The following is a 24,405-nucleotide window of genomic DNA, read 5'->3' as shown; positions in this document are numbered from 1 at the left end:
TCTGTAGAACACAGAGAGGAGAAGAAAGTATTAGAGTATATTAGTTAGAGGACCACCTTCTGCCATTCTAGGGTTTGAAAGAGTATTTGTGGCTGGAGTTCTTCCATCGTCGCAGACGAGTACGAGAACCATCACTTCGACGCACCAGACGCAGTACATATGGTGATATCGCAAATTGCTTCGGCTTTTTAGGAATATAAAAGCTAAACAGCTGTGATAACGTTAATTTATTTCCTCTGAGGTTCCACACCACCGTAGATCACCTTTCAAAGTAGTGTCTCCTAGTGTTTGGTACGTAGATGAAGTCAATCATTTCGCGTTATTGATATTAGACTACGCAGTCATAAAAAGGGGCAGAGTTTGGCAATTGATTAGTAATTTTACTTAGGAAATGTGTACTTTGTAATATAAAGGTTTTTTCATCTACAATAAATGTATAAGCAGGAACAACGTTAATCATGTAGTGTGATTAGTTGCCTTAATCTTTCATTTATGTTTAGATTGTAATTTATAGAATTAAGAGATCCTAAGATGTGCTACAAGGGGTAGTCAGACAGGGCCAAGTCTTCATTTTAGCGTATATTATTCTTCGTTGCGCACATTCTTTTTACACTCACCTGGAGTAGCATCTTGGACATTTATAGATGTATCAATAGCTTCAGGCGTGACCCAGAAGAATGTGTTAGGTCCATCACTGTTTATATTGTATACTACATGAATGCCCGGCATTGCTCAGGCACGTATTTTTGCCGATTCTAGCTCGTCTCCTCCTTCTCCCTCTTTGTTCATCACTTACATCCTCCTCTCTGTCCGTCTCCTTCTTTCACCGTTCATCTCCTCCACTCTGCATTCTCTCCTTGTGTCCTTCTCTGCGCCCATCTACTACTCGCCCCTCTCTCTGTCCATGTGCTGCTCTCCACGCTCTCTGTCCATATACTCGTCTCCGCTCTCTTTGTCAATCTGCTTCTGCCCTCTCTCGTCATCTCCTCCACTTGTCTTCTCTGAGTCCATCTCTCTTGGTTATTTCCTGCCCCCGTCCCTTTGTCCACTTCGTCCTCCACCCTCTCTCGGTCCATCTCCTCTGCCTCCTCCTCCTCCTCCTCCTCCTCCTCCTATCTCTGTCCAACTCCTCATCCTCCCTTTCTCTGTCCATTTCTGCTCTCCCCACTGTGCGCATGTTCTCCTCTCTTATATCTGTCACGTATCCTCCATCCCCCTCTCCATCTCTCCCTCTCTCTTGCTCTCCCCTTTCTCTCTCCAGCTTATCATCCCCCACCCCCACAGGTTTCTGGTTCTACCGCCGACAGTATTCCTTTGTAGATAATCTGAAATGCGTACCACATTTGGTTGACATCCATCTACTGATTTACGGGGAGCATTTTAGCAGCGGTTTTGGCAGAGTACGCGCATGCCACATATGTACATATATGTAACATATTTCACAAATATTCGCACACGTATTTCGACTGTATCTGTAGCAAATTTCGTCCTTCAGCTTCGATTGTACAGAGCTCAGTCACCATGAACTCAATTCTCCTGAACAGTGTGTTGTACAATGGTATAATTTTTCTGGTACATTCAATGATATATTTGTATACTGCCTGCGAAATCTGTTGCGAACAGAGTTATTTGCAAATACGTAATAAATTAAAACGTCGTAGGGCGGTTTAACCACACAAACAGTGACAATGCGGTAAGCAACCAACGTATTCGCCTTTCAGCACTTTTTGTTGGTTCTCAGCAAGCAAAACTTTTGTATAGGATTGAAACTATGTGTTAATTTTGTAGCAAGGCACTAAGTGCTCCCATTCTCAAATTCTGGATGAATAATATCTGCGAAATCGTTCATCATGACATACACATCGTTCTCACCACCACCTCTTCCTCTTTGACAGATAGGCGCTTCTTACTCCTACAGTAATTCCCGCCAGACGTTATGTGATATGTGTACCAAGTTTGGTTGAAATCGGTCCAGTGGTTTAGGAGTAGATGTGGAACACACATAGATACGTACATCATTTATACAATTAGTATGGATGAATGACCTGCCACATAACGTTATTAGTGACCTCAGAATTTTTCAGTAAATGATACGTATATAATGAAGGGCTCTCTGAAAACTTGTAGAAATTTACAGGTAGATGTTAATACATGTCCATACATCGCAAAACAAGTGCAGAACTCCATGCTTGCTAGTACAATCGTTGGACTGTAATGGCGCTGTACTCAGAACAAAAATATTACCTGTAATACGTTTACACGCCAAAACGGCTACCAGTAGCCTGTAAACATTAGTTCGCTGCTGTGGTTTAGTGCAAAAGTTACTAGTGATGATGGAACGAACATATGTAAGAACAGACTGTGCTGTTTCACGATATATGGACATACGTGCTCGCACTACTTAGCAGCGTTACGAATGTATATGACAGCAGATGCCAACGACATATAAATGTGTCAGCTTGTGTAAAATAGATATGGCTTAAGCCAAAACATGTAAGTAAACATGATTACATAACTGCATTTTTCATTTTGTGTAATCGGCCGAATGTTAAAATACACAACTATTCTTGTAAAATATTTTATAAACATCTTGTATTTCAGCTGCAGTTGATAATGGTGTAAGACCGAAATTACAGTAGTGGAAACAAAAAGTTTAACAGTCACGCCGGCCGGAGTGGCCGAGCGGTTTTAGGCGCTACAGTCTGGAGCCGCACGACCGCTACGGTCGCAGGTTCGAATCCTGCTTCGAGCATGGATGAGTGTGATGTCCTCAAGTCAGTTAGGTTTAAGTAGTTCTAAGTTCTAGGGGACTGATGACCTCAGAAGTCCCATAGTGCTCAGAGCCATTTGAACCATTAACAGTCACTCGCGTAAACGTGATGTCTTTCAAGAAATTTCACATGACTGTGAGTCCCAATTATGAAACGTTAATCATTCCGTAAAAAATTAATGACTGGAAACGTGCAAAATATTTCAGGAGATTGATTCGTTGCTTTCAAAGATTAGCGATTATGCTTAGAGAAAAAGTAGCAGAACTGTTAAGTTTGAGGAGATCCACAAAGAAGAACCAAAACGTTTCTTACGAATGGAACAAGTATGGCTTGAGGAAAAGACTTTGCTCTACGAAGAGACTAGTTTGAGTGTTACTGGATGTCAGTGGCAGAGGATGAAGAATTATCTCGAATTCCTGTTTTTCAGGGACGTACTTTGGATCGACCGTTAGTGTGATGATGAAGACTTTCACTACGGGGAAAACCACTAAAGGCTCTGACATGAAGTAGGCTAGTGAACTTGATTTATAATGGTTCTCCCTATACACCCGTACAGCAGCGACGTTAGTTCACGTCTCATTTAAGAAAACACAGGTATTTGCGTTCTTATTTGAGCCATTATATTCTGCCATTCCTGACACGGTATACTATATCTGAGCATAGGCAGAAGGTAAAATTACTGTCCATTTTTTAATGCGAAACGGGGAATTAGCGGTCGGTTCAGTAGTCTCTACAGGCTCAGCCATGGTTCGTTTCTTCGTAAAGCAGATAACTCGACTCTTACTACCGTACTTAAAGGAAAACGTAGCCAATTACAAAGTTTGCATTCATAAATTTATAGGTTACGAGATCGGAAGTACTGGTATAACCCAGCCACTAGTATTGTAATTTAGTATGCTTTTACCTAAATAACAGAAAACCCTGTTTCTATAATGCCACGCATAGCCCTCTTACTAAATTTAGTTTAGTTTCTAAATAAAGTACACTATGGAGTGGTAGTCCTGTTAATAGGAAAAGCTAATCAAGAGAGTTAGCCCTTTTTTCAGGATTTTAGCGTGTGCTGCGTCTAACGGTTAAGTAAATCAGACTGAGCAATTCTTTTCCATGACCTTACCGAGCGTTTAGAAAAAAACGCAGTATGAATACTATCGCATTGCAGCTAGGACAACTCAGTTACAAGTTCATTTAGTGGTTTAAAATATGTACCACAGGTCGCCAGCCTATCCTGGCAATGAAACAGTGAAGTATTGGAAAAGCAGAAGTAGTAATCTTGCCCACTTTCATGCTACTGTTTAAGTTACTTCCTCAAATAAATATTACTCTACTTAAACAATGTTGTACGACACCCTTATACACTGCGTTTTTAAAAGAGAAAAAGAGCAGTAGGTAACTTCAAGGAAGCTAAAAAAATTTGGCCAGGAAGGACCTTTAGAAAAGTACTTTCCATAATCAAGAAACTTAAATACTAAAATAATTAGATACTAAGGCTAACCCATTTTATTTTTAACATTTCACTTCAAAAAACCTCTTCATTACCGGAATTTACTGTCAAAAACTATTATTCTTTGAACTAAGTCTTTATAATCATTTGACAGATTCTAGTAACTTTGATTCACTCTGAATTTTACATAAGCATGCTTTTACTATAACACTTTGCACTAGTTAAGAAAAATAATTTAAATGGTGCCTCTTTATATTAACTTGGCACTTCATAAGTCTGTAAAATAGGATACTCGCATTAATCAAACACCAGGAAGGAACCCGATATAGGTGTATGATTAGGATGAAATAACAGGGTGAATCAGTTTCTTTAAAGTTCAAGAATGATTATTAAAACAAAGTTTAAATTAATGGTTCACGCTGCACAAAAGTAAAATACAAATAAATCTTATCTGGTGGTTGTAGGCTTGGATGGGGCAATAATTATAGCGGCTACGCTCCCATAGTACGGCCTGCAAGTGTCTTTCTGTATGGGCTCAATTTCTCTTCTTGGCGTCGTTCAATTTTACATACAGTAGCCTAACAACTCGCAGCTATGCCCTAAGCTGTTTGCAGTCTTCATCCGAGGCAATTTTGTGCAAATTTGCAGGCAAAGCGTCTGCTGCTCCACATGGGTGTTGCCTGAATCACTGCTGCCTACAGGCTGTGTGGCTTACTTCCCGCGCTTGCTGTAGGTAGCGCACCAGTTCGCTCTTGCCACCTTTTCCACCAGCACAGAGTCACTTCCGTTTCAAACAAAAGCACACGGGCTTTTACATAGCACCTATTTCTTACAGTGTTCCTAAGCGTGATCATTTCTTAAATTGTCAAATTTACATCAACATAAACAACTTATACACACAAATATTTTTAACTACAAAACGTCATCAGAAAATTATTTAGCGTAATAAACAGTTTACAAAGTATCTCATATACATTACTCACATACAATGCAGAGAACTTGAAACTCCAGTGTAGTACACTTTACTTTATATCTACAGAAAATATAGTACCAGTACGCGAAAATTTAAAGCAAATATATATATATATATATATATATATATATATATATATATATATATATATATATATATATAGGGTGTTTCAAAAATGACCGGTATATTTGAAACGGCAATAAAAACTAAACGAGCAGCCGTAGAAATACACCGTTTGTTGCAATATGCTTGGGACAACAGTACATTTTCAGGCGGACAAACTTTCGAAATTACAGTAGTTACAATTTCAACAACAGATGGCGCTGCAAGTGATGTGAAAGATATAGAAGACAACGCAGTCTGTGGGTGCGCCATTCTGTACGTCGTCTTTCTGCTGTAAGCGTGTGCTGTTCACAACGTGCAAGTGTGCTGTAGACAACATGGTTTATTCCTTAGAACAGAGGATTTTTCTGGTGTTGGAATTCCACCGCCTAGAACACAGTGTTGTTGCAACAAGATGAAGTTTTCAACGGAGGTTTAATGTAACCAAAGGACCGAAAAGCGATACAATAAAGGATCTGTTTGAAAAATTTCAACGGACTGGGAACGTGACGGATGAACGTGCTGGAAAGGTAGGGCGACCGCGTACGGCAACCACAGAGGGCAATGCGCAGCTAGTGCAGCAGGTGATCCAACAGCGGCCTCGGGTTTCCGTTCGCCGTGTTGCAGCTGCGGTCCAAATGACGCCAACGTCCACGTATCGTCTCATGCGCCAGAGTTTACACCTCTATCCATACAAAATTCAAACGCGGCAACCCCTCAGCGCCGCTACCATTGCTGCGCGAGAGACATTCGCTAACGATATAGTGCACAGGATTGATGACGGCGATATGCATGTGGGCAGCATTTGGTTTACTGACGAAGCTTATTTTTACCTGGACGGCTTCGTCAATAAACAGAACTGGCGCATATGGGGAACCGAAAAGCCCCATGTTGCAGTCCCATCGCCCCTGCATCCTCAAAAAGTACTGGTCTGGGCCGCCATTTCTTCCAAAGGAATCATTGGCCCATTTTTCAGATCCGAAACGATTAGTGCATCACGCTATCTGGACATTCTTCGTGAGTTTGTGGCGGTACAAACTGCCTTAGACGACACTGCGAACACGTCGTGGTTTATGCAAGATGGTGCCCGGCCACATCGCACGGCCGACGTCTTTAATTTCCTGAATGAATATTTCGATGATCGTGTGATTGCTTTGGGCTATCCGAAACATACAGGAGGCGGCGTGGATTGGCCTCCCTATCCGCCAGACATGAACCCCTGTGACTTCTTTCTGTGGGGACACTTGAAAGACCAGGTGTACCGCCAGAATCCAGAAACAATTGAACAGCTGAAGCAGTACATCTTATCTGCATGTGAAGCCATTCCGCCAGACACGTTGTCAAAGGATTCGGGTAATTTCATTCAGAGACTACGCCATATTATTGCTACGCATGGTGGATATGTGTAAAATATCGTACTATAGAGTTTCCCAGACCGCAGCGCCATCTGTTGTTGAAAATTGTAGCTACTGTAATTTCGAAAGTTTGTCTGCCTGAAAATGTACTGTTGTCCCAAGCATATTGCAACAAACGGTGTATTTCTATCGCTGCTCGTTTAGTTTTTATTGCCGTTTCAAATATACCGGTCATTTTTGAAACACCCTGTATATATATATATATATATATATATATATATATATATATATATATATATATATATATATATATAAATGAACTATAAAAAAATGTTATACTGAGTGATGTGGGAACTGTAAATAATCCATGGGATCCATAATCTTCGTTTGAGCTGATGGGGTTCCCACAGTTTTGTCCTAGCGCCGAAAGATTTGCAGGTATTTGGTTCGATGGAGAAGCATCTGCGTGATACTCAGATTTCTACCGATGATAAGATCGTGACGTCGGAATTATGAATCTTGTCAAAAGATAGAGTACACGTATATAGGTTTACGGAGATTAAGTGGAGAAATTATGTGATCTGTGTGGGAACCTGCCCACTCGTCTGATATAGGATGACTAGGGAGCTGTTGCCTCGGATAGCCAGACAACATTCAAGCATATCTTATTAATGTAGTTTGGTACAGTAAATTGAATTGACAGTGCTTAACTTTACGTTCTTACAATGATGGGTCGCAAGCAAATGGCGACACGCAAATAATCAATGTCCTTCGATATATACAATGCCCATGCAAGCAATTAATTCAACTCATAAGCCACGGTTAAAGCCTTTATATCACTGCTGGTCTTCTACTGCCCGTCCTCTAGTACGGTCGCGGCCGGGGCTAGCTAGAGCTGCATTTATATTCTCTTCGTATAGGCGGCGCCCCTGTCGTGGTGTCTTTATAGTCAGCGTTCTATTGGCTGACGCCTTCTCTGCTCTGTCGTTCTAGGTCGACGTGCCTGCGCTTGATGTATGGCCGGAACAATCTGCAAAATTTCTAACAAAGACTGCTCCATAATTACAATACTTTTAAGACATGCACTGTAAGCAAAATCCGCTGTCGTTTGCTTGTGAGAAAAAACGTTAACACAGACAAATTTCTGACTTTAAGAGAATCGTCATCAAAGCAATGTCTGCTACCGTAGCTGAGTGCTCGGCGTAGCTAAATGCCACGGGGTAGGCCTGGGTTCGATTCCCGGCCGGGTCGGAGATTTTCTCCACTCTGGGACTGTCTGTCGTGTTGTCCTCACGATCATCGACGCGGAACTCGTCGAAATGGCGCGAAAAGTAAAGACTTATACCAGGCGGCCGAACTCCCCAAAGGGACTCCCGGCCAAATACGCCATATGCACAGTTAATTTCATCAAAGCAATTACTATACTGTCCGTTCACACAAAGTGGGCAGCTGATTATTTACCCAGAGAAGAACTGCAACAGCTGTGACCGATATGGAAATACACAAGCTTATGAATATTAAGCGAGAGAAAAATTGTGTACGTTATGCAAGTGTAAATGCAGACGTCAGCAATCTCGCTGATGCTGCTGCAAATCATACTTTGTGATACAGCTTCTCATACTACTCCTGTCATTCCTTCATTCAGAGCAGTTTTAATGGCGCAGATTTTAAAACAGCACTTTCGTCGATGGACGTTCCGCTCTTTAGAGCACTCGCCGCTAACGCGAAATTCGCATGCCATTTCGACTGTTGTATAAATTCAAATTACAGTGGCGTGTCCCACTTGTGTATTGTTCCGCGGAACATTGGCCGCACGCTGTTTCCATGGCCCGGCGCCGCTGTTTAGCCGAAGTGTGATTTATCGGTCTGACACGCTGTCAAAGTAGTTAGAGTTAGTGGCCGGCTGATGGATTTCATCGCGCCCGCTCCCTTTCACATCTACCTGAATTATCACGTTTCAGTATTTACCCCTCCCTCCTCGGCCAGGGAACGGGGTGAGCGGTCGATAATTTTTAATCAGGCAGGCATCCGCCGGAGTTCGTCAGCGGCAGTAAACCAATAACAGAGGTTGCGTAAATGTGATGGTTAAAATGCGTTATGTTTATGGTGCCGAAACATTTTCAACCTGATCTCATTATCATAACGAATTTTCACACTTAACACAGCTTTTGTTATTCTGGTTGTATTTTCAGTTCCGCCAACACTGTCGCGTATTAGGCGCAATCTTTGGGAAGAGGAGATTACTTTCGACGACACTTTTACGCATTTCTGACAGCAAAGGTCATATTAGAAGGTAGCAAGTAAAGGGTCAACCAATATAGTGCTTCTTCCTACGTGAATCTCGTGAAAAGACCGAGAAGGTAAGAACTGGTGAGATTCGAGATCGTGAGGCGGCTTAAGAGCATCCGTACTTACCATGAAGTATTTGGAACAGGGAAATGGGGAAATGGCAGCGATACACTATGTACCTTTCCCCACACACAAGAAAGTGAGTTAGCCGGCCGGTGTGGCCGAGCGGTTGTAGGCGCTTCAGTCTGGAGCCCCGCGACCGCTGCGGTTGCAGATCCGAATCCTGCCTCGGGCATGGATGTGTTTAGTTGGGTTTAATTAGTTCTATTGATGACCTCAGATGTTAAGTCCCATAGTGCTCAGAGCCATTTGAACCATTTTTTAAAGAAAGTGGTTATTATTACATTGTTATTCAGTTCTAAGCTACGGTGACAGTTTCAAACTCTATCTCATCTGAAAACAACGATGGTAAGTAAAGTACCCTCCTTCAATAACCACTCGGGAAGCGAGGTAATACTGCATCGTCATCCACTACTGAACAATACTGAAGTTGCAAGTTTCTAGCTCACCGGGACGTCTGTTTAAGATCAGTTGCAAAATTTGTACAGAATAGACACAGAGACGAGATAGCGCCTTAATAGAAATGTAGTACACTGTGACATATATACACCAAATTTGGTTCAAGTACCACCAAGTGTCCCTAAGCTATTCCTTTGTAATAACCCCTTTTGACCCCAACCCTCAGCCATATCGATGCTTGTAGATCCTGTTGTCACAGTAACTGTTTTCCAGGTTGCAAGTGATACCTGTGGCCCTTTTGGTAGAATCTGCTTCACGCATTAGAGAGGCGTACGTGTAAATCGAATTGATATTTGCAGACTTGCTCTGCACCAATCAGTTTACGCACATTGGGTCCGAGGGGCTGTGACGCAATCCACTAAGCGCAACCATAGTGCAGGAAGTCTAACTGGACAGGCGGTGCTCTGCGTTATGCTCCTTTCACCTCGACTGCACTTCCCCACACGCCCCCCTCCCCACTGCTATTGCACCATTGCAGGTAGTTGGTTCTTACCTGTACACCATTATCTTGTCATCAAGTTCTGAGCTATGTTTAAAATTTCAGGTCTCTAGCTCAGCGGGAAGTTTGTTTAAAGCCAGTTATAAAATATGTGTAAAAAAAGACAAACAAGAAAGCTATATAATAAAAACGGTTTGAAAAGGCATACTACATTAGATTTTTTTTTCTAAAAACAAATTAAAGCACCCAATCTGAAGTGGCCATTGGCTATTCACACAAAATGTGAATTCACACACATTACAATGTGAATAAATGTTGTCAAAATGTTCGAGGAGCATTATCAAACGAATGTGGTCGTTAGTGTTTAATTGTTGTTCAGTGCAGAGCAATTGCGGGTGGATGTGTAGCAAGTTACAGTGCACCATTTTTAAGATGTTGCAGTTCACATTATTAACAATTCTCCTCCACTGTGGCAGAAATGTAGACACGACGGAGCTTGGGTGTGCCTTATTGGGTAATACTAGTGTCAGTAATTTCTTGCACCATCTGTAGTGTGATTTAAATTCGTTACAACCTGGCGTTCAATGTCCGAAGTTGCGTTGTTACCACGATAAGTGCTAGAATGAGATTTTCACTCTACAGCGGAGTGTGCGCTGATATGAAACTTCCTGGCAGATTAAAACTGTGTGCCCGACCGAGACTCGAACTCGGGACCTTTGCCTTTCGCGGGCAAGTGCTCTGCCAACTGAGCTACCGAAGCACGACTCATGCCCGGTACTCACAGCCTTACTTCTGCCAGTATCTCGTCTCCTACCTTCCAAACTTTACAGAAGCTCTCCTGCGAACCTTGCAGAACTAGCACTCCTGAAAGAAAGGATATAGCGGAGACATGGCTTAGCCACAGCCTGGGGGATGTTTCCAGAATGAGATTTTCACTCTGCAGCGGAGTGTGCGCTGATATGAAACTTCCTGGCAGATTAAAACTGTGTGCCCGACCGAGACTCGAACTCGGGACCTTTGCCTTTCGCGGGCAAGTGCTCTACCAACTGAGCTACCGAAGCACGACTCACGCTGCAGAGTGAAAATCTCATTCTGGATACATCCCCCAGGCTGTGGCTAAGCCATGTCTCCGCTATATCCTTTCTTTCAGGAGTGCTAGTTCTGCAAGGTTCGCAGGAGAGCTTCTGTAAAGTTTGGAAGGTAGGAGACGAGATACTGGCAGAAGTAAGGCTGTGAGTACCGGGCGTGAGTCGTGCTTCGGTAGCTCAGTTGGTAGAGCACTTGCCCGCGAAAGGCAAAGGTCCCGAGTTCGAGTCTCGGTCGGGCACACAGTTTTAATCTGCCAGGAAGTTTCACGATAAGTGCTGTCTGCAGGTAGCCGCCACAGCTCTCCACTCTTTACGGCGATATATAAATTCACTATGGAGTCCCTGTCTCATACAAAGATCACGTAACAAATCTGAAGTTCAGATATGGCGCCGATGTCAATAGTGTTTCAAAGCAAGTAAAAATCAGCTATTATTTTAAACTGGGTCCAGATTAATACCAATATTTTGAAGTGGCTTAATATACCCTTTCTGGGAAATGACTTGAGTTGTATCATGTCATATCTCGAAAAATACTGAACGAACTGATACCCCAAAGAGAGCAAGGGAAAAACTTGCGAGAAGATACTCAGTGTTGCGATTGATAATGGTAGTAAGACTTAAGAGAAACCGACACACGTTCATATGATTTGCCTACATGGAAGCAGTTTTCGAAAGTAATGCAGGATTACCCAGATTCTGAGAAAAAAGGAATAAGCTGTGAGGAGAGTCAGGTAGAAAGTACATCACTTGTACAAGATCCAAGAGGGAACAATAAGAATGCAAGACCAAGAACGAAATACTCGTTAAAAAGGGCGTAACACAGGAATGTACTCTGCTACCGTTAAATGTGTGCATCGAAGGAACGATGATGGACATAATATAAAGGTTCAATAGTGGGACTAAAATTCAGGTTGTAAGCATAACAATGATGATATTCCCTGATAACGTTACTATCTGGAACAAAATGTGAAGAGGAGTTATAGGAAATTTTGAATGAAATGAATAGTCTGAGGAGTACACAATATGGTTTGAGAGTAAACCGACGAAAAGATGAAAATAATGAGAGGTAGCTGAAATGAGATCAGCGATAAATTTAACATCAGATTTCGGAACCATGAAATAAACGAAGTTAAGGAATTCTGCTATCTCAAAAGCTAAACAATAAATGACGGACGAAGCAAGGAGGAGCTAAGAAACAGATTATCACAAGAGAAGAGGGCATTCCAAACAATGAGAATTCGCCTAGTATTAAATATCGGTGGCCTTAATCTGAGGAAGAAATTCCAGAGAATGTACATTTTGGGGTACAGCTTTGTATGATAATGTACCATAGAATGGGGAAACCTGGAAAATAAGAGAATTGAAACGTGACTGTAGTGCTATGAAGGATGTTGAAAATTAAATGGGTCAATATGGTAACGAATCAGGAGGTTTTCTGAAGAGTTCGCAAAGAAAGGAACGTGTGGAAGGACATGACTGAAGACTTTGTGGAATAACTTATTTATATTACTAAACCGGTATCGCGAAACGCAGTTTCAGGTTCTATATCTAACGGCTTCCAGAGGCAACAACAATTCCATTATCTATGTGTGGCTTAAGTACTGACCGCATTAAAAAAATTAAGATGCAACCGCAACCTACTCGTTTTGAAATATAATATTACGTTGAAATTTTAACACAATAAGACAAATATTACGACTAGAGACTGTGTGACTGTGTTAAGGGAGCGCCACGCGGGATAGCCGCGCGGTCTAGGACGTCTTGTCACAGTCCGCGCGGCTCCTCCCCCCCCCCCCTCGGAGGTTCGAGTCCTCCCTCGGACATGAGTGTATGTGTGTGTTGTCCTTAGCGTAAGTTGGATTAAGTTACATTAAGCATTTCGTAAGCTCAGGGACCGATGATGTCAGTTAGGTTCCATAAGACCTTCACACAAATTTTCAAATTTTTTTTTGGGAGCGAAACGGGCGGCCTACAAACCCTCAGACTTCATTCATATAGTATTTCAGAGTTAGAGCATTTAATGACTTCCACCAAATTTCAGACACAATTTAAAAGCTTTAGGAAACCCTATCTCACTGACAGCCTCAAAGAAAGGTGAAAGGTAAAAGTTCACATTTACGTTGTTCATGCAGTTAGACCTCAGTATTAAGCATGGTGACTCATTTTACTACTCCTTCACTGCTAATGCTATTCGCAACACAGTTTGCACGCAGTATATAAATACATCATGTCCCAGAAATGTTGCAACAAACCTTCAGGAGTAGTGGAGGGCGTCTTGAAGAAAAAACTGAAGATAGGAACCAATGCCCAGAAACGTCATCGAACGACGCTACGGGGCGTCTAAATTATAGGCACCGATTCCTAACAGTAGGCAACCCCTTCAGCATCAAACGTGACTTCACACGCTGACGGACTGTAGGCGGGACATCTCACAATGTTCTTTTGTCATTTAGTGATCACGACTGGTTGCTACGATCGCCAGGGTAATTAGCCAGATGGCGTTAGCTGCAGCATAACCAGGCCTTGTTTCCTATTAATGTGAATCACTTTTGCCTTTATGAATGACGGCTTGGGACACAAGTTTTCATTTCAAGTTTATTTCTCTCCCATACACCGAAAAACATTGGATATTTTAGAGAGTTCCAGGAGAAAAATAATTGTGGATCGATTTCGAAACCTTCATCCACTGAGGCAACAGAACATCTCATTTATAGGAGACACGGCCTTTCTACGCAGCAGCAAGCTCTATCTTCTCGTTTGGCAATCATGGCAATCATTGGTGATTAATGAATAACGAAACATTACTAGACGTTCCACTTATGGTGCCTCAGTATAGAAGTCACGTTTGGTGCCGAAAGGGAGGCTTGGCCTAGTGACTGGCGCCAGTTATTACAACTCAGAAGCTCTGTAGCGTCGCTGGATGGCGTTACTGGACACAACTTCTAGTCTTCGGTCAGTTCCTCAAGGCACCCTTTACGACTCCTCGAAGTTTTTAGCAACATTTCTGGGGCACTCTCTAAACCACTGAATGCATCTGCTAAATTATTTCACCGTATTCACATTGTTCAGGAGAGATGACGCCATAAACATTTAGATGCGTGGAAAAGCAGCCTTTACTTGAAATGGAGTGCAAATTACCTAGACTATATTTACATAACTGCTTCATAATTAATAATCTGGCAAAATTTAAGCTTAATTTCAAACCTTTCTTAAATATTTTATCGCTTACAGATATAAAGTCATATATTTAACACATTATTCGTAAAGTAATCAGACTTTGGAATCTGTTTTATAGAGGTAAATTCGATTCTTTGAAGAAATGTAGATTTACTAGCACGGTACTATAACGAATTGTGGACGATAAAAACTCTAGAGGAAGACGGAGATTGGAACAGATCCAACAAAAATTGAGGACGTAGGGTGAAAGTTCTACTGTGAGCTGAAGAGGTAGGCACAAGTGAGGAATTCAAGGCTGGCATGATCGAACCAGTCAGTAGATTAATGACTCCTAAACCGAAAAAAATTAAAAAAATTAAAAATACAAAATTGCTACTTTCTATGCTTGCTAAAACAGCTCGTGCATTAGCGCATTGCTTCTGACGTACATAAGCTTCGGAAAACGGTATGTTTCGCAATTTCGCCAGTATTTTATTCGAAACATGTACGAAGTTAAAAGTCGCTACTTCCCCAAAAAATTAAAGAAAAATTCTGAAATTGTTGGTACAGATTCCTATAGTGTCTCCTCCATGACCTTCTTTCGACTATTTTTATCGCACGCGCAAAGCTAAAAGATACACAAACCTCCTACTGCAGCCTCTCACTGAGAACTGACGGTGCTGCTGTCGGAATCCCATTTGCACATTAGAAGCGGGAGCGCTCCAGGCTGCCAGCAGAGAAAGACTGAAGTCGGGCTACAGTGCTGAACTGTTATTTCTAGGCGGAGAGCTTCCGTACTAGCGTACTTTTCCGGCCTCGGTTACGTTAGTGCGTCTGTCGTACTACTTGAAGAAACGGCTGTAAATGACTATAGTTGTTTACGCCAAGCACTTAAGCCGTCAGTTCCGCGTCTCAAAATAAACTCTGTATTAGAGATGGGTAGTTCGCAAACGAACGGGTGGAAAGGAACGGTTCGCCAAGATGAACGAAAGGACCGAGGAACGAATTCCAAGGAACTATCGGTTCATGGTTCACTTCGGTCGCGGCGGTCTACTTATAGTTCCCGGGAACGAGGAACGATCGGTTCGTAGTTCACTAGTTCACTTCGGTCGTGGCGGTCACTTCGGCAGTTCTCATTCCAGCTCGTCTGTCTCGGTCTCCCTCGGCCGCACTCGTCGTTCTTCGCATGATCACTTGTCTCAGTTCGACTATCGACTGCTCCTACTTAGTTCAGTATCCAGTTGTTCGTTTCTTTCACTGCGCTCGCCTATTTTACATGTGTTCCAAACTGTTCTTGCACTTGGTTCTGGCTATTCAGCGTCCACGACCGGTAATCAAAAAGTATTTTATAGTTACGTAAATTACATAAAACTTACGTTGTATGTAATTGGTACGTCTTTTCAGGTTACAGAAGGCCATATCAGCTCACTTCATTATATCGATGAACAGCAGAAGACATACTTATAACAAGGCAAGTTTTTTTGTTATTCATATATTTTTTGGTTTCATCGACTTGATTTAGCAGCTAACTTACAATAATTTGCTTAATTTTTGCTGTAAGAAAATTCATATAAAACGATTTTCGTGTATCTTTCATATACAAAACACTACATTTAAGAAGGCTCTAATTATTTTTAAGTTTGGTTGTTTCCAATTTGCATTACCTGCTAGTTTGGTTTCTTTGAAGAAAAAAAAGTTGGTTGTAGGTCATTTTGGGTCAGTAGGAAAAGCGGTGCCACTCCATTTGAAAAGCCATAGATTGCCATAAAATCGTATTTACTTATTATCTCAAAAACATTTGTTCAGAAGGAGCTTTCAAACCAAAAACTTTACTACTGCGAACTTAATTATTATTATTATTGCTGCATTAACTTTAATAATGCAACGTAAAAACCTAATTTTTACTAAGCGTGTGACGCAAGTATGAGAAAACCACATTTTATTTTATGCTTCCATAAAGTCTCTACTTCGCCTACGAACTCAGACACAACGTGAAGTATTTATAGGGTATAAACGATTATTGTTTACAACGTCAAAATGGTTCAAATGGCTCTGAGCACTATGGGACTTAACTGCTGAGGTCATCAGTCCCCTATAACTTAGAACTACTTAAACCTAACTAATCTAAGGACATCACACACATCCATGCCCGAGGCAGGATTCGAACCTGCGACCGTAGCGGTCGCGCGGTTCCAGACCGTAGCGCCTAGAACCGCTCGACCACTCCGGCCGGCTTTCATGTTCTCTTCTCCAGCTCTCTACACATCTTCATCAATTGTTTCGCAATTGTTGCTTGGATTAGCTTATTATTTCTTCACTGCCTAATTATTACATGTTTGTCTGTTTGTTGTATCTGCTCGTAATGGGCAGCACATCGTCCTTAATTGGCGAGCAGTCTGTACTCGGGGCCGGTTTTCCGTGCACCACCCTATATTATTGCTCTGCGATCAGCCACAAAAGGCTACGGTTGGCTAAACGAGAGGTTCTGCAGAATCACAGAAATTACTTCTGATTCTGTAATGAATAAAAACTCTACACTCCCGGGGGGAGGCAAGTACCCCCTCTTGGTACCCTCCATCCTTCAGTCACCTACACTACCAGTTTTCAGTTTTTCATAAGAACCATATACCAAGCACAAATGAACGGCGAACGAGTAAAAATGAACGGTTCCCAAAAAAGAACGATCAGCAGTGAACTAGTTCCCAAGGATGAACGAGTTTGCCCATTTCTACTCTGTATAGAGTTGGCAGTTCTGCGAGTTTGTTGAAAATACAGAATCCCTTCTCACAAATATTAACAAGACATCTTTTAGCCCAGAAGAGAGGGGCGTATCGAAGCCGTAATCCAACACTGAGTCGAGAGGAGTTGTCTGAGGGTTCCAGGAAACACGAGCAGGAAGCTCGTAAAGCCCTCGACCGGCCGCTCGGCAGGAGTGGCCGGGACCCTCGGTGTTGTTGTCGTTGCTGCTGCTGTTGTTTGCCGGCCCGGCAGGGCAAGGCCGGAAGGGAGATCTGCCGCGGCGAGGGGGCGGGAAAGGAGTGGGAGGTCGGCGCCCGACAAAGGAAAGTCGATCACCGGTGGCATGACGGAGTATAATGCCGTCCTTTTTAGCGGCGTGTTCCGGACCCCGGGGAGGAGAATTTGCATGTGAATGCCCGCGCGGCCCGTGTCGTCGGCAGCCATTCCGCGGCCACAAAGCCAGGGGGTGGGTACGCCTTCCCGCCCCCACACACACACCTCCCCCGCTGGATGGATGTCCCACGGTAACCCTCGAGCGCGATCGCGGGTTCGCAGCGCGCGCGCCCACCGGAATTGCTGTTTACAGCGCCATAAAGGCGCCGCGGCGCTGACAGGAGTTATGCGCCTACGCCGGCTCTGTAAACGCTCTCTCTCCACCTCGGCGTCGCCGATGCCTCGCGCTGCTCCTGCTGCCGCACCTGGGCGCGCCTTACAAATTACCGGCGATCCATCACTGCGGAGAGCCTGTTGGCCAAGACAGCGCAGTCACTACAAGTAATCACTTGCGCATGACAGAGGCGATGCTTCTCCAGACAGAAGGGCAGCGTCTGCTTCTACTGTAACACGAGCCAGCTCGTCAGCTATTCCTCGTCTTAGTACTACATACTTCACTAGTGATATGTGACAGTGTGTATATCACTTACCGGTACAATCTTGTCTTTTACGAGAGCGTGCTGCAAAGTAATGCTTACGATTTCTTTATGTGGAACTTTTAAAGCTTTTTTTTTTCAAATTTAATTAAATGACACTGTATGGTGCCATAGACCTTTTCAAGTCTCAAATATTTATGATGTATACAGGGTGTTACAAAAAGGTATGGCCAAACTTTCAGGAAATATTCCTCATACACAAATAAAGAAATGTTATGTGGACATGTGTCCGGAAACGCTTAATTTCCATGTTAGAGCTCATTTTCGTTTCGTCGGTATCTACTGTACTTCCTTGATTCACCGCCAGTTGGCCCATTTGAAGGAAGTTAATGTTAACTTCGGTGCTTGTGTTGACATGCGACTCATTTCTCTACAGTACCAGCATCAAGCAAATCAGTACGTACCATCAACAGGTTAGTGTTCATCACGGACGTGGTTTTGCAGCCAGTGCAATGTTTACAAATGCGGATTCGGCGGATGCCCATTTGATGTATTGATTAGCACGGGGCAATAGCCATGGCGCGGTACGTTTGTATCGAGACAGATTTCTAGAACGAAGGTGTCTCGACAGGAAGACGTTCGAAGCAATTGATCGACGTCTTAGGGAGCACGGAACATTCCAGCCTATGACTCGCGACTGGGGAAGACCTAGAACGACGAGGGCACCTGCAATGGACGAGGCAATTCTTCGTGCAGTTGACGATAGCCCTAATGTCAGCGTCAGAGAAGTTGCTGCTGTACAAGGTAACGTTGACCACGTCACTGACTGTATGGAGAGTGCTACGGGAGAACCAGTTGTTTCCGTACCATGTACAGCGTGTGCAGGCACTATCAGCAGCTGATTGGCCTCCACGCGTACACTTCTGCGAATGGTTCATCCAACAATGTGTCAATCCTCATTTCAGTGCAAATATTCTCTTTACGGATGAGGCTTTATTCCAACGTGATCAAATTGTAAATTTGACGAGAATCCGCACGCAGTTGTGCAGTCACGTCATCAACACAGATTTTCTGTGAACGTTTGGGCAGACATTGTTGGTGATGTCTTGATTCGGCCCCATGTTCTTCCACCTACGCTCAATGGAGCACGTTATCATGATTTCGTACGGGATACTCTACCTGTGCTGCTAGAACATGTGCCTTTACAAGTACGACACAACATGTGGTACATGCACGATGGAGCACCTGCACACTTCAGTCGAAGTGTCCGTACGCTTCTCAACAACAGATTCGGTGACCGATGGATTGGTAGAGGCGGACCAATTCCATGGCCTCCACGCTCTCCTGACCTCAACCCTCTTGACTTTCATTTATGGGGGCATTTGAAAGCTCTTGTCTACGCAACCCCGGTACCAAATGTAGAGACTCTTCGTGCTCGTATTGTGGACGGCTGTGATACAATACGCCATTCTCCAGGGCTGCATCAGCGCATCAGGGATTCCATGCGATGGAGGGTGGATGCATGTATCCTCGCTAACGGAGGACATTTTGAACATTTCATGTAACAAAGTGTTTGATGTCACGCTGGTACGTTCTGTTGCTGTGTGTTTCCATTCCATGATTAATGTGATTTTAGAGAAGTAATAAAATGAGCTCTGATATGGAAAGTAAGCGTTTCCGGACACACGTCCACATAACATATTTTCTTTCTTTGTGTGTGAGGAATGTTTCCTGAAAGTTTGGCCGTACCTTTTGGTAACACCCTGTATATGCAGACTGAAGTGCCGAATAAAAATTTTTACTTAGGGAATCGAACCTGTGATGACGGTGCAGTCAATCAGCCGCACTCGAAACACTCGTAGCGCAGCCTCTGTATGGGTTGGCTGTACGAACTACACTGAGGTCCACCAGGGGCATCACTTATATGGACAGCGATTGTTCGATGACTCGTTAAATACCGGAGCTGTCTTCAGTCCGCAGTGTTGTGTACACTGTCGAGTTACCTTCGAGTCTACAAGCTGCAGTGTTCTTCCGTCGTCTGCAAGACTTAGCCACTGTAGGTATCATAGGCCAGATCTGGACTCTGCGTAGGCAATGAAATTTGGTTTCGCTGGACAGAGTAGATCAGGTTGTGGAAAGGAGCCCTAATCAGTTGCTGCTAGTTGCACAAACATACAAACTTTATTCGCTAAAATACTTAATCACACATGCACTTAGAAGCATTCAAAAACAATACGACTGAAGGCCTGAATACAAGCTATTAAAATTGTCTTTATCTGAAGGCCTTGGTTACAAAAATTTTACATTAATACTCTGCTGAAGGCCACACACACTGGACATAGAACAACTCAGGGCCTAAGGCCAGGATAATAATAAGTATTTACAATGGGAAAAATCCCTCACAATTTCAACCACGCCTCCACGCCGCCAGCGGCCCTGGCCTGACCTCACGCCGCAGGGACTTCCTCGCTGCTCTGTCGCAACCGACAGACTAACAACTCCAGTACACAGACAGCATTCATCTGCTCAGTGGAAGTCACAGAAGCTACACACAGTTCCACATAAACACTTGCACCAAGAATTCCGACAATCCTAAAACCAATCAACGTGGAACAACAGGGAGAAATGACAAGTCCACACACAGAGAGTTTCCATAAGCGGTCGGTGACCAAATACACGTCGTCCGATGAGACGGCCGACCGAACGACCAACCAAAGTCGTCCCAACTCAAATCATGTATTTCGGCAACGGTCGGGCGAGTCTTGGCTGTGTGGAGCTAACTGCAGCTCCAACCCGACTCAACTCGATGTCCGTTCGGAACTCGCAGACGCGGCGACCCGGGCACACTTGCTCGGACCCAACCATGCAGAGGTAGCTCTTGCCCATCGGTGACGACATCTCTGCACGAGGAAGGAACCGACCCACGTCCGGCATGATGACCAACTAACGAACCCAGAAACGGTCAAAAGACCAAATACACGTCGCCTGATGAGACGACCGACCGAACGACCGACCATTCCAATATCCTTCCGACGGACAGCTCAAGGTGCGGCCAACGGTCAGCGAGTACTGGCTGTCCGCGCCTCACTGGCGCTCCATCCCCGACCGACCCCAGACACACCACGACCCGGAAATACTAGCGGTCACTCCAGAGATAGTACGACAGTGCACTTATCGATACGCGCTGCTGCTGCCACTCACGGGCAAGCAAACCAGCAACCTAGTGACGCCAGTAAATCGAATTAAAAGAAAACGAGGTGACAGAACCATAAAAACAAAATGACGAGCATAAATGGCACGACCGCGAACCGCTCACGGCTCAGGCATCACTCGGATACTCATAATTTAGAGGACTTGTAATAGTTTCAACATCTAAGAAGCGCGGTTCAGATTATTTCTTCATATTTAATAGATAGTATTTTATTACCAATTGTTGGGAATCTTTCTGATTGAAGGGAACCTTTGCCGTCCTCCTGCATTCCCAACAGAACCTAGGTGTTCAGTTCGCTAGACAGACGCGGTAACCACAACGCCAACCTGGCACAGTAGGTTTGCACAATCCACACTGCCCCACTGCCATTCACACGTCAGCCCACTCGTTGTTCCCCCTAACTTGAACAGCATTGCTGAGGCTCTGGAATAGCGCCTCAGCATCGAACGAAATAGCGATCCTGCTTGAAACCCAAGAATAAATGTCTCAATCAAACGAAACTATATGGCTCCAAAAATCTTTTCAAGTCTCAAACATCTGTGATGTATACATGCAGACTGAAGCTGCGAATGGAAATTTGAACCAAGGGTGGGATTCGAACCTGGATTTACTGCTAACTAGGCAATTGTGTTAATCATTATGCGTCTGAAATTTTATGTGAAAATTCGTATGGACTTTTTTAAGAGAAACAAACATCTATATACCTCATGTCTACGTATTTGTTTCTCGACATAATCACTCTGACAACGGACACATTTCTCCCGAGGAGAGAGCAGTTTGTTGGTACCGTCAATGTAAAATGTTTGACTTTGTTGACGGAGCCACAATCTCACGCCGCGAGGGATTAGCCGAGCGGTCTAAGGCGCTGCAGTCACGGACTGTGCGGCTGGTCCCGGCGGAGGTTCGAGTCCTCCTTCGGGCATGGGTGTGTGTGTTTGTCCTTAGAATAATTTAGCTTAAGTAGTGTGTAAGCTTAGGGACTGATGACCTTAGCAGTTAAGTCCCATAAGATTTCACACACATTTGAACAACACAATCTCACCTTTGCTTACACCGCTTATACTATTACCAAAGTAAAGTCCTCGACAGTGTTCTTTAAATTTTAAAACAGATGAATATCGGACAGGGGCAAGTTGGGAATATATGGAGGACCACTGATGACAGTGAACCCAAGGCCTCGGATTTTTGGAAGTGTCGCAGAGCTTGTGTGACGCCTGGAATTGTCATTCTGAAAGAAAGTGGACAAACTCTTACAATTCATGCTTTCAGTTTTCTGAGGGTCTCGCAGTACCTTGAAGAGTTTGTTGTGGTGCCTGTAGGCACCAACTCAAAATGCACCTCACCTTCAACATCCCTGTACACTGTGAGCATGACTCTGCCTGCTGATGACACGGTCTTCAGCTTTTCTGGCGTCGATAACACTTTTTGCCCCGGAACTCTGAGATGCTCTCTTGTTTTCGGGGTAAAAATGCTGTACTCGGATTTCAGCACCTGACAAAATACTCTTAAGATACCCATTTATTCTCATACTCAAAATTTGTTGACATATGTTCAATCTCCCCTGTTTCCAGTAACGAGTGAGCATTTGAAGCACCCACAGAGAACACAGTTTTCTGTGTGGCAGTTCGCCTGATGTGCCACGCTTACCTTATATAGCTCCGCCTTTGTTATCCGAACATTGACGAGCTCATCAACACTATTCCGGTGAGTGTCGTCGGTTGCCGTTTGCAGTCGTGCACGTCACGCACATTGAGATTGGTTCCACCGTTCTATCATTACGGGCACTGTGCCGTCCCCTGGTAATTCGATAAATATTGAATGAAATACAGTGTATAGTGCTGTACTTAAAAAGGGTGTGTGACAAAGATAGTGGTATCACAGAGCGTCTAAAGTAATTTCAGAGATTATTATAAACCTTCTCTTTTTTGTATTAACTTTCGTTGATTCTGATGCTCGAGAGAGAGAGAGAGAGAGAGAGAGAGAGAGAGGGAGAGGGAGAGAGAGAGAGAGAGAATCTTTGTGCTAGCGTATCGGATTAAGCGATGAAATTATCGTGCTGTTGAAGCTGTCTGTGTCATGTAATTGTGTTCAATTTAAAGTTGTCGTGGTTTCATTTACCTTCACTTCCTCCCTGTGACATAAAATTGCATAATAAGAATTTTTCTAGCCTTGCAAAGCTCCGCCGTTAAAGCATGTTTGGTTAAGCGCCATCAGTCGCCATTACGTCGAAACAAGGTAATTTTCAAATATTACGGTCTTCACCCGACAAATAAAGAACTGAAATAATTTCTTTGATGAGAATATGTAATTACAATGAAATGAACACCCTTAGCTGCTTACAGGCGTTGACATACGTCAACGGGGACAGATGAAAATGTATGTCCCGACCGAGAATGTGGGTTTCGCAGGAGGCGTGCCAGAGATCAATCCCTGCAGTCGCACTATCCTCTGTGTCCTCGGTGGCTCAGATGGATAGAACGTTTGCCATGTAAGTAGGAGATCCCGGGTTCGAGTCCCGGTCGGGGCACACATTTTCATCTGTCCCCTGTAAGCAGCTAAGGGTGTTCATTTCATTTCATTGTAATTTCATTCTAACGAGCTGCATGGTCGCCAGTGGTATCTGTTGTTTCAGACATGTTCGAAAGAACAGATACCATCTTAGTATATAGAATATGTAATGCTTCGATCTGGTTAGTCTTGCTATGAAATTAATGAACAAACCTGTATGACAAACCAATGGCTTACTAACCATTGAAAGCAAGAAGTAACATTTTATATCAAAGGTCGGCGTATGTTCCCTATAAATGTCTTTGGTTACATGGGTATGTTGTACTTGTAGCTTCTCCCGTTGCGAAAAAGTTTATGCCGTGCAAATCACAGTGCTTATTACGGGCTATGATTACTAGCATTGGGCACGCGACTGACTTGCTAATAGTTTTCCATATATTACCGACTTTGAAGAATTTTCTGTGCCTACATAACGAATGACTATTATTCTTGGCTGTTACTAACTGCCCGTTGCTACGAATACTTTCTCGCGTAACGTGACGCAACTAATGTTGTTACTTCGGGCTGGTTGCGTGAGTGAAATCGAATAACCTTGCAGAATCGGTTATTTGTCACCGTCAATAGGGAGAAACAGGAAGCGGCCCGTGCAGCACGAGCAACCCAACGTCTCGCATTACTAATGTCGGTACTGTTACCGGACAACATATCTTTCCTCCATCTATCGATATCAGCTGGGGCCATGCTTACTGCTGTCACAAATACGATTACAGCATGCTGTTTCTCACGCATCGACGTAATTATGATACACACCGCCGTGTTACACGCTTCAAGTAGCATCCCTCTAGGGGCACAGAACTGCAAGTTGCGTCAGCGAAGTGGCAAAGT

Source organism: Schistocerca piceifrons, chromosome 1 (assembly GCF_021461385.2).
Source record: "Schistocerca piceifrons isolate TAMUIC-IGC-003096 chromosome 1, iqSchPice1.1, whole genome shotgun sequence".
Taxonomy (NCBI): domain Eukaryota; kingdom Metazoa; phylum Arthropoda; class Insecta; order Orthoptera; family Acrididae; genus Schistocerca; species Schistocerca piceifrons.
This window is presented reverse-complemented; position numbering follows the sequence as displayed.